We start from the raw sequence: 11,511 nt of genomic DNA on the forward strand, positions 1-11,511 counted from the left end.
TGGATTTCTTTTGATATACTATTTTCCCCAGTAACAGTTACATGTGTCTCCGTGAGTGTAGAGAATGTATTGTGGTGACAGAGTGAAGCAAAATCAGCATGGATATTAATCGAATCACTCGATACGTTTAGAAAATCTCACATGATACTGCAATTCCTCTCATTTGAGAATAGGCGTAATAATTTTGTAATGAAAGAAATTCAATAAAAACTATTTATTTAACAAATCTACGATACGAGACCAATCAGCGTATGAGCTTTGCATATAATAACAATAACAAGCTCAAAAAGAAAATAAACAAGCATAAAAGCATAAAATATACAATCACAGGTTCTTAAAGGAACTTTCAGTTGGATTTTGACATGAAGTTAATAATTTGAATGCCACCAAGTTTCAAATCTCTATTTCAATATCATGTATTTGTGGAAAATTGAGCAAAGAAAATGCAATTCCATCGGGATTCGAACCCGAGACCTCCGGATGCTAGCTCGGTGCTCTACCGACTGAGCTATAGAAAGCCCTAGTTCAATGTTCGTCCCAGAAATCCTAAATTCTCAATGCTCGAATGGTCAGAAGCTATAGCAGTGCTTTTTTGTGTAACACACGTACACACTTGAACCTGACATAAACCCGAAGGATAATTCAACTTGGGGATAAATGCGAGGGATCACCGAAGAGATGCAGCTTTTTGAGTGTGTAACAAACGCAAACAGAAAAACTGACCAGAAATGAATAAACTGCGTTATGAATACAAAGTGCTATTGAAATACACTTTATATCGTTATGCAAACATTACTATCTACATACCAAAAATACACATTTTGCACGATTTTAATTCCAGTTAAGGAAATGGGTGATAAGATAGATTGAAAAAAACTCTTATCACAAAAGAAAATCGCAATATTTTAAATTTCTTATATAAGTACATAACTTGTAATATTAAAAACATATTTATCATTGCAATATCTTGAAAGACAAGTTGTTGCGGAGGATATTCTCTTTTCAATTCTGATATTTTTACAACATCAATATCCTGTTAATGGCATAAGAAATCACCCCAAACACGCACACAAAGATATATCGGAATGCTTGAAGTCCATGTTCATCACAAGCGTTCAAACTGGTGTGACGACTGGAAATGGACGCTGTGTTACCTGTGTATGATATCCGGAGCATAGCTTCATCTGTTACCACATCATTGATGACATGATAGAAACGCTAGGGCATATCTTGAGGCTGAATAACAGGTACTCCCATTCAAACCTCTCTGAAGACCGCTTCGTCATCATTCCCTTGCCAGTTGCGCTGATGCATTTTGTAGCTATCTTATTCGGTTACACAATTTAATATGTATTAAATGATTTGTGAAGAAGTATAGGCCATATGCTTTTCCAGAGGCCGCCATCAAACTCAAGTTTCAGCTTAAGATGACGGTCTCCTGCATTTTGTATGTATTAATTCGATTGAATAAGCAATGATTTTCCTTATTTTTTTTTTTTGGTATGATTATAATTCACCTATACAATATTTTATTATTGGTACAATTATATGACTATATTTATATGTTGGCTATAATGTGAATAGTATTTGGAAAATTGTTTGTTATGTTGTATATACTTTGTGAAAAATGCAGAAATCAATCAAATCAACTAATCCTGAAGGTATTGGTATTGGACGACGGTAGCAGGTGTGCCTTTACATGTAACCCTTTGGGAGATATCAGATGGGTTAACATTGTACGGTTGGTGGTGGTTGACTGGTCGCAGTGGTTGTAGAGTTGATGGTGGCTAGAGGAACACCCTCTGACACTGTGATCTGGGGAGAAATAGGCCTCTTATGGCATCCCACTCGACACACAGCGGTAATAGCGATGACCAGGACGATGAAGAGAGCGATTGCCATAAAAGTCATAGAACCAACCACCCGAGGAGATGTAACGGGCCCTGGAGACTCCCCATCTGTTACGAACAATGATAGAGAGTGAGGCAAAATAAGAGGTTATAGTGTCATGGTTCTTGCCTATTTTGGATTTTGTTGGCTTGACATGTTCCTTTCTTTTACTGACAGCTAGTGTTAACTTGCATTTCTCAATAACGGTATGACTCATGGCTAACTAAAGAAATTCTCGAAAAAGTTACAGTCTAATGACAAACTTCGTAGTTCGGCCTGCAGTAAAACACGTGAGTATACTTACCACATATTACACCAGCATCCTCGCTGTGACCACAATTATGGCTGGACCATCCATTCGAAGAGCAGCTGGCTAGACTCGACTCCCAGCCGTCACATCCAACGTTGTCGAGTAGAATGGATCCCGTTCCTTGTCCATAAGTCCCTCCACTCACAGCCTGTGCGTAGGTTGTGGAATATCCGAGTTGTCTGCAGACGACCCGGGCATCATCGTCATCCCAGTCATCATCACACACCGTGCCCCAGTCTCCATTGTGATAGATCTCGATACGACCCTCGTAGTACGAACTCCCTCCAACGAGACGGACATAGTTCCGGGGAGAATAGGTTGTGACATCATACCACTCTGATATTAAGAGACAGAGGGATTCCACTCAATTAATTTCTTACTCATTACACTGACATCGACTCAGATGTAATATCTCATGGACACGATTAAATCTATTCAATAACAGTCATTATATGCTGTAGTAAGAACACAATGCTATAAAGCCCGGAAAAGAGCACAGTTTCTCACTGCCGTGTAGTGTGGTAACGGTTTTGTTTGATGCTTTAATAGCTTTGAGTGCCTTATCCCGAGGAGACGGTCCCGAAGGATTATCTTGATTTGGGAGACAGCAGCGATGTTTTTAATATAAAAGCAACCGTATTGCATAAAGATACTTATAGGTAAAACAGGTTCAAAAAATGAACCTCTCCTACAACATCTTTGTGTTTATGTGATTGAATGATGACGTTTCTGGAATCTGGTTGGCGAATCAAGAATAAGCCTTCTGTCATGCCTGTTTCACACCAAACAAGAACGATGAAAATGCACTTGAAATTTCCTGATTGCCAGCATAGCCAACATGGCCAACGCAGTCAGTATTTTCCTTCAAATCTGAATGGACGTTCCTAACTTTTTTTCTGCCCATTCACTGGCCAAATAGACTTGATTTGATTTATTGTTTCCTGCATTATCGTTGTACATACACGTACATTTATTGTACATGTGTACACACAGGCATTATCATAGGTTTTCCCATTGATTTTAGCACTTTTAAAAAATCAACTTCGAGGATTTTTTTTTTTTTTGCTTTTTCAAATTCGTCGGGAGAAACACACAACATGCAAATCCTAACTTCGATTTAGTCAATTGACACTGTAACTCATTTTGCGTCAACCTTTTTTCAAAGACATCGCATTCAAAATCGTCAATTGTCACTGAAATCCGTCCCTGTCTCCAATCGACTGGAAAATCAATTCCGTGAACTTTTCAAACGAATTCGACGGTATTGGCGGTACAATCTTGCTAAGACGTACTTGGCACGATGCCTTGCACGGCAGGAGATTGAAGGATAAACGGCAGTTACAAAAACGGTGTTCAAAACAATAGTAAATCATGTAAAATTTACAATCATTTATATAATTCAAATTCGTCCGTCACACTCGATGGACACATAACAGCCAAAGCAATTTCTTTTCATATTTTTGTTGCAACATTCTCGTTTCAACACACACACACATACACACACACACATAAAAATACAGACATAGCCATAATGTATGGAAGGCGCTAAATCCATCATTTTTCAATGGATTTAGCGCCTTTTGGTTGAAAGCTCTTATATATACACATACACACACCCATTCATGAGAGTACACATGGACACAATGTTCTGCCACACAATGAAACAATAATCCACGAAAAAAAAAAACAAACAAAAAAACGAAACCTGTCTTAACGTGCCTGGATATCGTGGATCACTGATTTCGTTTGTGTGGCAGTCTATGTTTGTCTCCGTGTGTACTCTGAATAGGGTGTGTTTTTACGTGCGCGTGTGTGGGTGGGGAGGGGTATACGTGTGTGTATGTTACTCACAATTGTGGGGGAAAAACGGTTGCAGGAAAAATGAAATAACCAAGAAATCACAACAGAAAAGATATGACATGAATTTGAATGAAAATTTGACTATAATGATCGGCGGCTAAAAGAAGAAATTGTCTTTGCTGTTTAGTATCTGTGCTGCGAGTGTGATAGACGAATTTGAAATGTAAATGTGTGATAAAATGACTAAACTGAATAGACTTTGTTTGAAATGATCGACAAAAGACGAATTTGAAACTAGCATTGGCATATTCCAGATTTCTCGGGACGAAACTGAACTACATTGTACAAATCTATGTAACTGAATGAGAAAAGTTTGAAAATGAATGGGAAGTCCTTTATTACATAATATGTACACAAAATGTTTACAAAGCAAGTTTGTGTCCACTCGGTTTACAATGTGTAACAAAATGTTGCTTTGAGGTAGGATAGAAGAAAGGACAAAAGAAATGAGAGGTATATTTGCTTCCATCAACGTTTACACAAAATTGTATCAGATGCATCAATGGTCAGCAAGGTATGCCAAAATGTTTTTCACCCAGGTGCAAATTAACATATATTTTGTATTACATCTTTGGAAATATTTTTGTGTAGGCCTTAGTGACATTGATATGAGGTAATACTACAGATGAATATTGACATGTTCCTGGTATGGAGGTGTACAGCCAAACAGAGAGAGAAAGGCGGATAGGTGGATGGTCAGAGAAGGAGAGAAATAGACATAAAGTACAAGATAATGACATAATGAATCAAACAAGAGATACTGAGAAGTTATTTACATGCACTCATTCCACAGTGATATAACTGGAAGAAAGGATTGGTTAGTATTAATCAACTAATTGAGCTCTTTCCCCGGCACGTAAAATCTGTAGTCCCTTACCACATCTTACACCCGCATCCTCGTGGTGGCCACAATTATGGCTGTACCATCCATTCGAAGAGCAGCTAGCTAGACTCGACTCCCAGCCGTCACATTCAACATTGTCAAGTAGAATGGATCCCGATCCTTGTCCGTACGTCCCTCCACTCACAGCCCGTGCGTGGCTTGTGGAATATCCGAGTTGTCTGCAGACGACCCGGGCATCATCGTCATCCCATTCGTCATCGCACACCGTGCCCAAAGCTCCAAAGTAATTGATCTCAACACGACCTTCGTAGTACGAGCTCCCTCCCACAAGGCGGACATTGTAATTCCAGGGTGGTGTGGTGACGTCATACCATTCTGATTATAAAACGAGTTAAACACAAGTAAATTACAATAATATTTCTGCTTCAAATATCGATTACGAATAACATAACATAAAGAAATGGAAATGTGGAAGAATCTGGAAATGGCGCTATGGCGACTGGCATACCTCCTCCGTATGACATGCGACAGTGGTGACGTGGTTCTCCCAGAGGTCTTACAGTACGTTTTTGCAAGAGAGACAGAAAAAAAAAATGCTTGTCACAAAAGAGAGCCAAAAAGAGAGAGAAAGGCGGATAGGTGGACGGTCAGAGAAGGTGAGAAATAGACATAAAGTACAGTAAGGATGATAAGATAATGACAAAATGAATCAAGTAAGAGATATTGAGAAGGTATGTACATGCACTCATATACCACAGTGATATAACTGCAAGAAAGGATTGGTTGATATAAATTAACTTATTGAGCTCTTTCCCCGGCACGAAAAATTTGTAGTCCCTTACCACATCTTACACCTGCATCCTCGTGGTGGCCACAATTATGGCTGTACCATCCATTCGAAGAGCAGCTAGCTAGACTCGACTCCCAGCCGTCACATTCAACATTGTCAAGTAGAATGGATCCCGATCCTTGTCCGTACGTCCCTCCGATCACAGCCCGTGCGTGGCTTGTGGAATATCCGAGTTGTCTGCAGACGACCCGGGCATCATCGTCATCCCATTCGTCATCGCACACCGTGCCCCAAGCTCCAAAGTAATTGATCTCAACACGACCTTCGTAGTACGAGCTCCCTCCCACAAGGCGGACATTGTAATTCAAGGGTGGTGTGGTGACGTCATACCATTCTGATCATAAAACGAGTTAAAAACAAGTAAATTATATCAATATTTATTTTCGTCTTTTGATTACGAGTAAGATAATATAAAGAATTTACAACGACGGCAGCGCAGAAAAAAAAAAAACTTTGGAAATGTCGCTATGGCGACTGGTATGCCTCCTTTGTATGGTTCTCCCATAGGTCTACTGCACGTTTTGACAAGAGAGAGAGAAAAAATATTTGTTTGTCACAAATTTGACAATGTGGTGGATGTCCACTTTTCTTGAACTAAGTTTCATTTCGAATGACGGCTAGACATGCTAGAGAGCAAGTATTCAGGAATCTGAGCATAATCACTTGACTGTGACCCTTACCCTTTTTACTCATCATGGCCCACAATTCTTCAAATAATCAGTATACCGGTTACTGATAGCATACATTTTCATGACAAGACTTTGAACTATTTTCAAAATATGTGAAATTTGAACATTTTCATTTGACCTGTGACCTGACCAATTACCCAAATCTTTCCTTCCAGAATTATTGTACAGTAATGTATGCGTAATACCTATACTCTGCTTTAAGTTTAGGGTTTATATGATGCATTGAGAAATCTCCGAGGTATCGAGAAGATGTGTAGTTTCATCATTGAACACCAAAATTTCAGCGTTTGAATCTGATCTTTAACTCCTGACCTTTTACCCATGACCCTTAAATTCCCAAGATAATCACTGTCAGGCAGTACTTGCATAATGTACTACGTTTCGTAACGATACCTTGCGCCATTTCTTAGGAATTGTAGCACTTTTTACTTGACCGTTGACCCCATGGCCCAAAGCTTTTCTTACAGAATCTTGATTTGGTAATACAAGATTATGATAAACTAAATTTGAAGAAAATACTTCCCGGCATTGCCTATATTATGAAGAACTTGACCTTGACCTTTGACATGTGAAGTGAATGAGCATGTGCACCCAAAACTTATAGGCACAACTTCGTCCTCCCATACATACGCTGTACATAAATTACGCCGATACTCCAAATGGTTTTGAATTTAGGCTGTCCGCAAAATTGATTATGGACGGACGGACGGAAGGAAGGACGGACACACGGACGGACAGACAACCCGAGAATATCATGCGTCGATGCGACACTTCTTGTTACATAAAAAAATCGAAATGGTGTACTACTAACACTGACTAAAGGACCATTTGACTAGCTCATTCGATTTTCGTCTTAACTGGAGAATAAGATATATAAGTCCTTATGTCTCCAAAATGTAAGATGATATAACATGATTGCTGACGATTAGAGTTCATCAACACTCCATTTTGCCTTGTTCAGACTATTCAATACAGTGCGAATGGTCCATGCAATCTGAGTTTTACTACCATTGGTGGGACAAGAAAATAACTGGCGATAGTATTGAAAAGCAAAGGCAAAATGCAATCAAGAAATCTTCAACAGTCTGTTTTGGATCCACGATATCGAAATTTAGGAAAACCTTCATATACGTAAATTATGGTTTTCCAGATTCTTGGCTGTGGATTTTTAACTCGAAACACCATGAAGCCCTATTTTCGAATTTAGATCTCAACACGACCCTCATAGTACGAGCTCCCTCCGACAAGTCGGATGTTGGGCGGGGAGGGGGTGAAAGCATGTCCATCAGGTTACGAAATGGGTAAAAAAACGAGGCAAGTACAATCTGTAGTTTACATTACTATTTTTGTCGATATGGGGAAAGAACTTTGATAAGATCGTATTGAAGGTAAAAAAACACGCAACACAAACGCCAAAACAAAGAAAAACAATTAAGAATAAACGCTCATACTTAAGCCCCATGATATCAAATTTTAAAAACAAAGAATGCAATAGCTTCATAACCATTATAGTGGAAGTAGTAGTTTTGACCGTAGTATTTGTTCTCGTTTAACTACATATATTGTGACAAATGGCCCACATTCTGCCTACCGCAGTCAACAGCTGCATCTTCATGGTGTCCACAGTTATTAGATCCCCAGCCATTATGTGAACAACTTGTGAGCCGAGACTCTGAGCCGTAACAATTCACATTATCCAGGAAAATCGACCCACTGCCCTGCCCATAGTACGCTGAGGTCAAAGCCCTGGCACCGGTGATACTGTAACCGAGCTGTCGACACACGACCTGGGCATCGTCATCATCCCAGTCATCGTCACAGACCGTTCCCCACTGATATCCGTCATAGATCTCAACTCGTCCGTTCCAATAGGTTGCTCCTCCAGATAGTCGTATATCACCCCAGCTTTCTGGCAGTTTGGAAATGGATAAAAGTATCAATACATAACAACATTCCTGTTTCAAGGTAAATGTACAAGACCAAAAAACATCCAAGTGAAATTTTCTATTCATTCATTTATTCATTCTCTAATCAGGGGAAGGATTGCTTTTTCAGCCATAGTTAGGGCTGATTGACAGGATGGTCCTTGCCCCACATAAAAAGCACCAAAAACGTATACATCCAATATAATTTCAGTAAAAACAGAATGAATTACAGTTTATATGAACATCAAGTGGCACCTTATAGGGTTCGGGATGGATGTAGGGGTGCAAATCCGAACCCTAAAGGGAGCTAAGTCTTAAGTCTTAAATGTTCAAATTCGGAACCATTGCCTAGTCTTTCCCGAAAGCTGATATGTGGGGGTTGTATGGTGTTTGCTTGAAATGCCACACTATTTTTTGATATTAGGCCTATCGTATATTTTTTTATTTGAAAATATTTACACGTTGTTAAAAAACAAGAGTGTCATCAATAATACTCTAATACAATAATAACTATTTGAATTAAACAATATTATTTTCTCTTCTCGCGCCGGGATCAAGAATATCATTTCAATGACGTTATCATAGAGAGAAAGCATACAAGTACCATTCAAATACACGTACTACTACAAAACTGAATCATATTGTACTTAAAAAAATAAACATTAACAAACAATCACGATTAAAAAGGGCAACAAAAGAAACGTATGGTGTTAAGAGGTAAATCATAACCGATAGAAGATTCCATTTGATGCATGCATTGTGCAGAACTATGGGATTATGAATCATACGCTAGTTCATTCATGCGATAAGAATCGCCATGAAATGATTCGATTTCAATTTCATTAGGGTTTATTCATGCACAAAACTGTCATGGCAGGAAAAAGGCTAAATATTCTGGTGTAAAATCTGAAATGTTCATATAACATTGAACAGCAACATATACAGTGATGTTTATATATTTATTTATATACATGATTGCATGCTGAAACGGTGAAAAGTTATAACAATCAATGTTCAATAAGAATACCTATCACTTAATGTTCATCAATTTCTTAATTATTGGTACATGTATGGACTCTGGGTAATCAAAATCATTCGAAGTTTAGCTCCTGGATACGTGAAGGCTCTTTTGCCATATTTCGTCTCTGGTCGTGACATACAAGATACACCTTAGGTCATATTGTGTACAACATACAGTTTCTCTGAAAAAAAAAAAAAGTTTATTACTCAGATAAGAAGGGCAAAGATTATCGATCGCCCGGTACATGGTAAGTGCGATAGGTTTAGACTTAAAGTCTGCCGAACTTGAAAGTGCGATACGACAATTCGTTTTAAACTTGTACTTTGCATTCATCACAATACGAAGTCACCAATTTTTGGCAGACTTGCAATCAATTGAGATTAGATTGTTGAGAGTTGTATTCAATTCACTAAAAGACATTATGTTGTATCTCGAAGCATGGACTCATGTACTAATAGAAAGAAACAGATATCATATTATTATGAAGTATTATTTAATACCTCCTATGGTCTAACCCACCAGAAATTTGTTAAATATTGATATCTCATATCTACGACAAGAACACAAAAAGAACAAAATTTACATGTACTCTGACTAGTACAAATAAAAATAAAGTGAGGAGAAGAACGGAATCACAATAAATATATATGTTTATATTTATAGTTAATAAAATATAGATGTTTCTTTTTCCAAGATCACCAACTGTTATGACTTTTTGGACACCAACCAAAGTGCAAACCTTTATGGGGCTATGGGAAAATGGATGCACGTCATTATGGTGTCTGATAGAACATGAAGTTGATACAGAGTCTCTATCCTGCTGCCATGACATTTGCTCCGGTCCGGTCTTATTTTCTCAAAGGATTTAGGTCCAGGGTTAGGGTTATGATTGGGTTTTAGGTTTAGTTTGATGTGAGAATTAGGATTAGTGTTAAGGCTATGTCTGTGAGTTGGCTTTATGTTTGGCTTAGCGTGCAGATATTTCTTAGGAACAACTGACGCAAGAGCAAATTTCATGCCTGTGCCATTTCTTCTGTTAAAGTCGTTCGTGACAAATTTTGTCTATTCTTGGGGTGTGGAATGCAAACGTGTTGGAGACCTCTTACTCGTCATATATATTAATTACTCTCATTCCATATATGTAGGCCCATAGTTCTTCTAAAATGTCAAAATATTATGTTTTAATTCTTATGTTGAATAAATACTTCCTGATTTTGATATTGAATGCACATTATGCCTGCATCTGGTAGTTTTCCATTAACTTCTTTTTTATGCTCTCTTTATGAACGGCATAATCTCTTAGCGTGTCCCATGATATGCAGAGGTATTCTGACATAATATGTTGGGGAAAAATCTTAAATGTAGAATCTAGAATTGGTTCTAATTGATAAGGTAATGTCGAAGATTCGATACATTGATAAAGGGCAGCATTTTCTCCTTTTTTGTTGTCAGTAATATTGAATGACCCTCCATTTTTCCATTCGAAGATTTATACAAATATTGCTCGTCTTTGAGTTGTATCGAACCATGAAATGACTACAGCTGAATTTGGAAATTTTGAATTATTAAAATGCTTCATGTGAAAACAAAGAAAATTCAATCATTCGTTGTTTTGTACTTTGATCGTTCTATCAGATGTCATGACCACCTCATTTGAGCTAAAAAAGAGAGGGGTTATCGACTTTATCTCGTTCCCGAATAAATAACATCGGTTGCTAAATAAATAGTACGTAATAACTTAAATCAATAATTATATTCACTGCAAACACTCAGTGGTACTTACGACATTTGGATAGATCAAGGTACGTCAATAGCAGGAACACGCAGATGCTTACATGTTGTAGCTCTACGACCGCCATTGTGAAATTAGAAAAGGCGTGTTCGCAACCTGGTCCTGCATGACATAGCGAACTCTCTGTTGCTGATACGTTTCCGTGGCCATGGAAACGTCTCCAATGGCGACGCACTAATTTACTAAATGGAATGGCGTTCGCAGCTCTCGACATAAACGTACATTATTAGTATCGAGCAGTCTATTTAGAAAATAAGGTACTGGCGTACAGTCACAACATGGTAACACAGCGCATTTATCGCCTACGTAGACATGGAGGATAATGATAAT

At 38.2% G+C, this 11,511-nt stretch overlaps 1 pseudogene; it reads right to left on the minus strand.

Moving 5' to 3' along the window:
* The window catches only part of LOC139717114 (scavenger receptor cysteine-rich domain-containing protein DMBT1-like), a 61,391-nt pseudogene extending 50,143 nt beyond the window's left edge, over positions 1-11,248 (minus strand).
* Positions 11,249-11,511: the final 263 nt, after the last annotated feature.

The sequence above is a fragment of the Diadema antillarum genome, unplaced genomic scaffold (genome assembly GCF_040938485.1).
Source record: "Diadema antillarum isolate AM-2024a unplaced genomic scaffold, OU_Dant_1.0 scf00000071, whole genome shotgun sequence".
Classification (NCBI taxonomy): Eukaryota; Metazoa; Echinodermata; class Echinoidea; order Diadematoida; family Diadematidae; genus Diadema; species Diadema antillarum.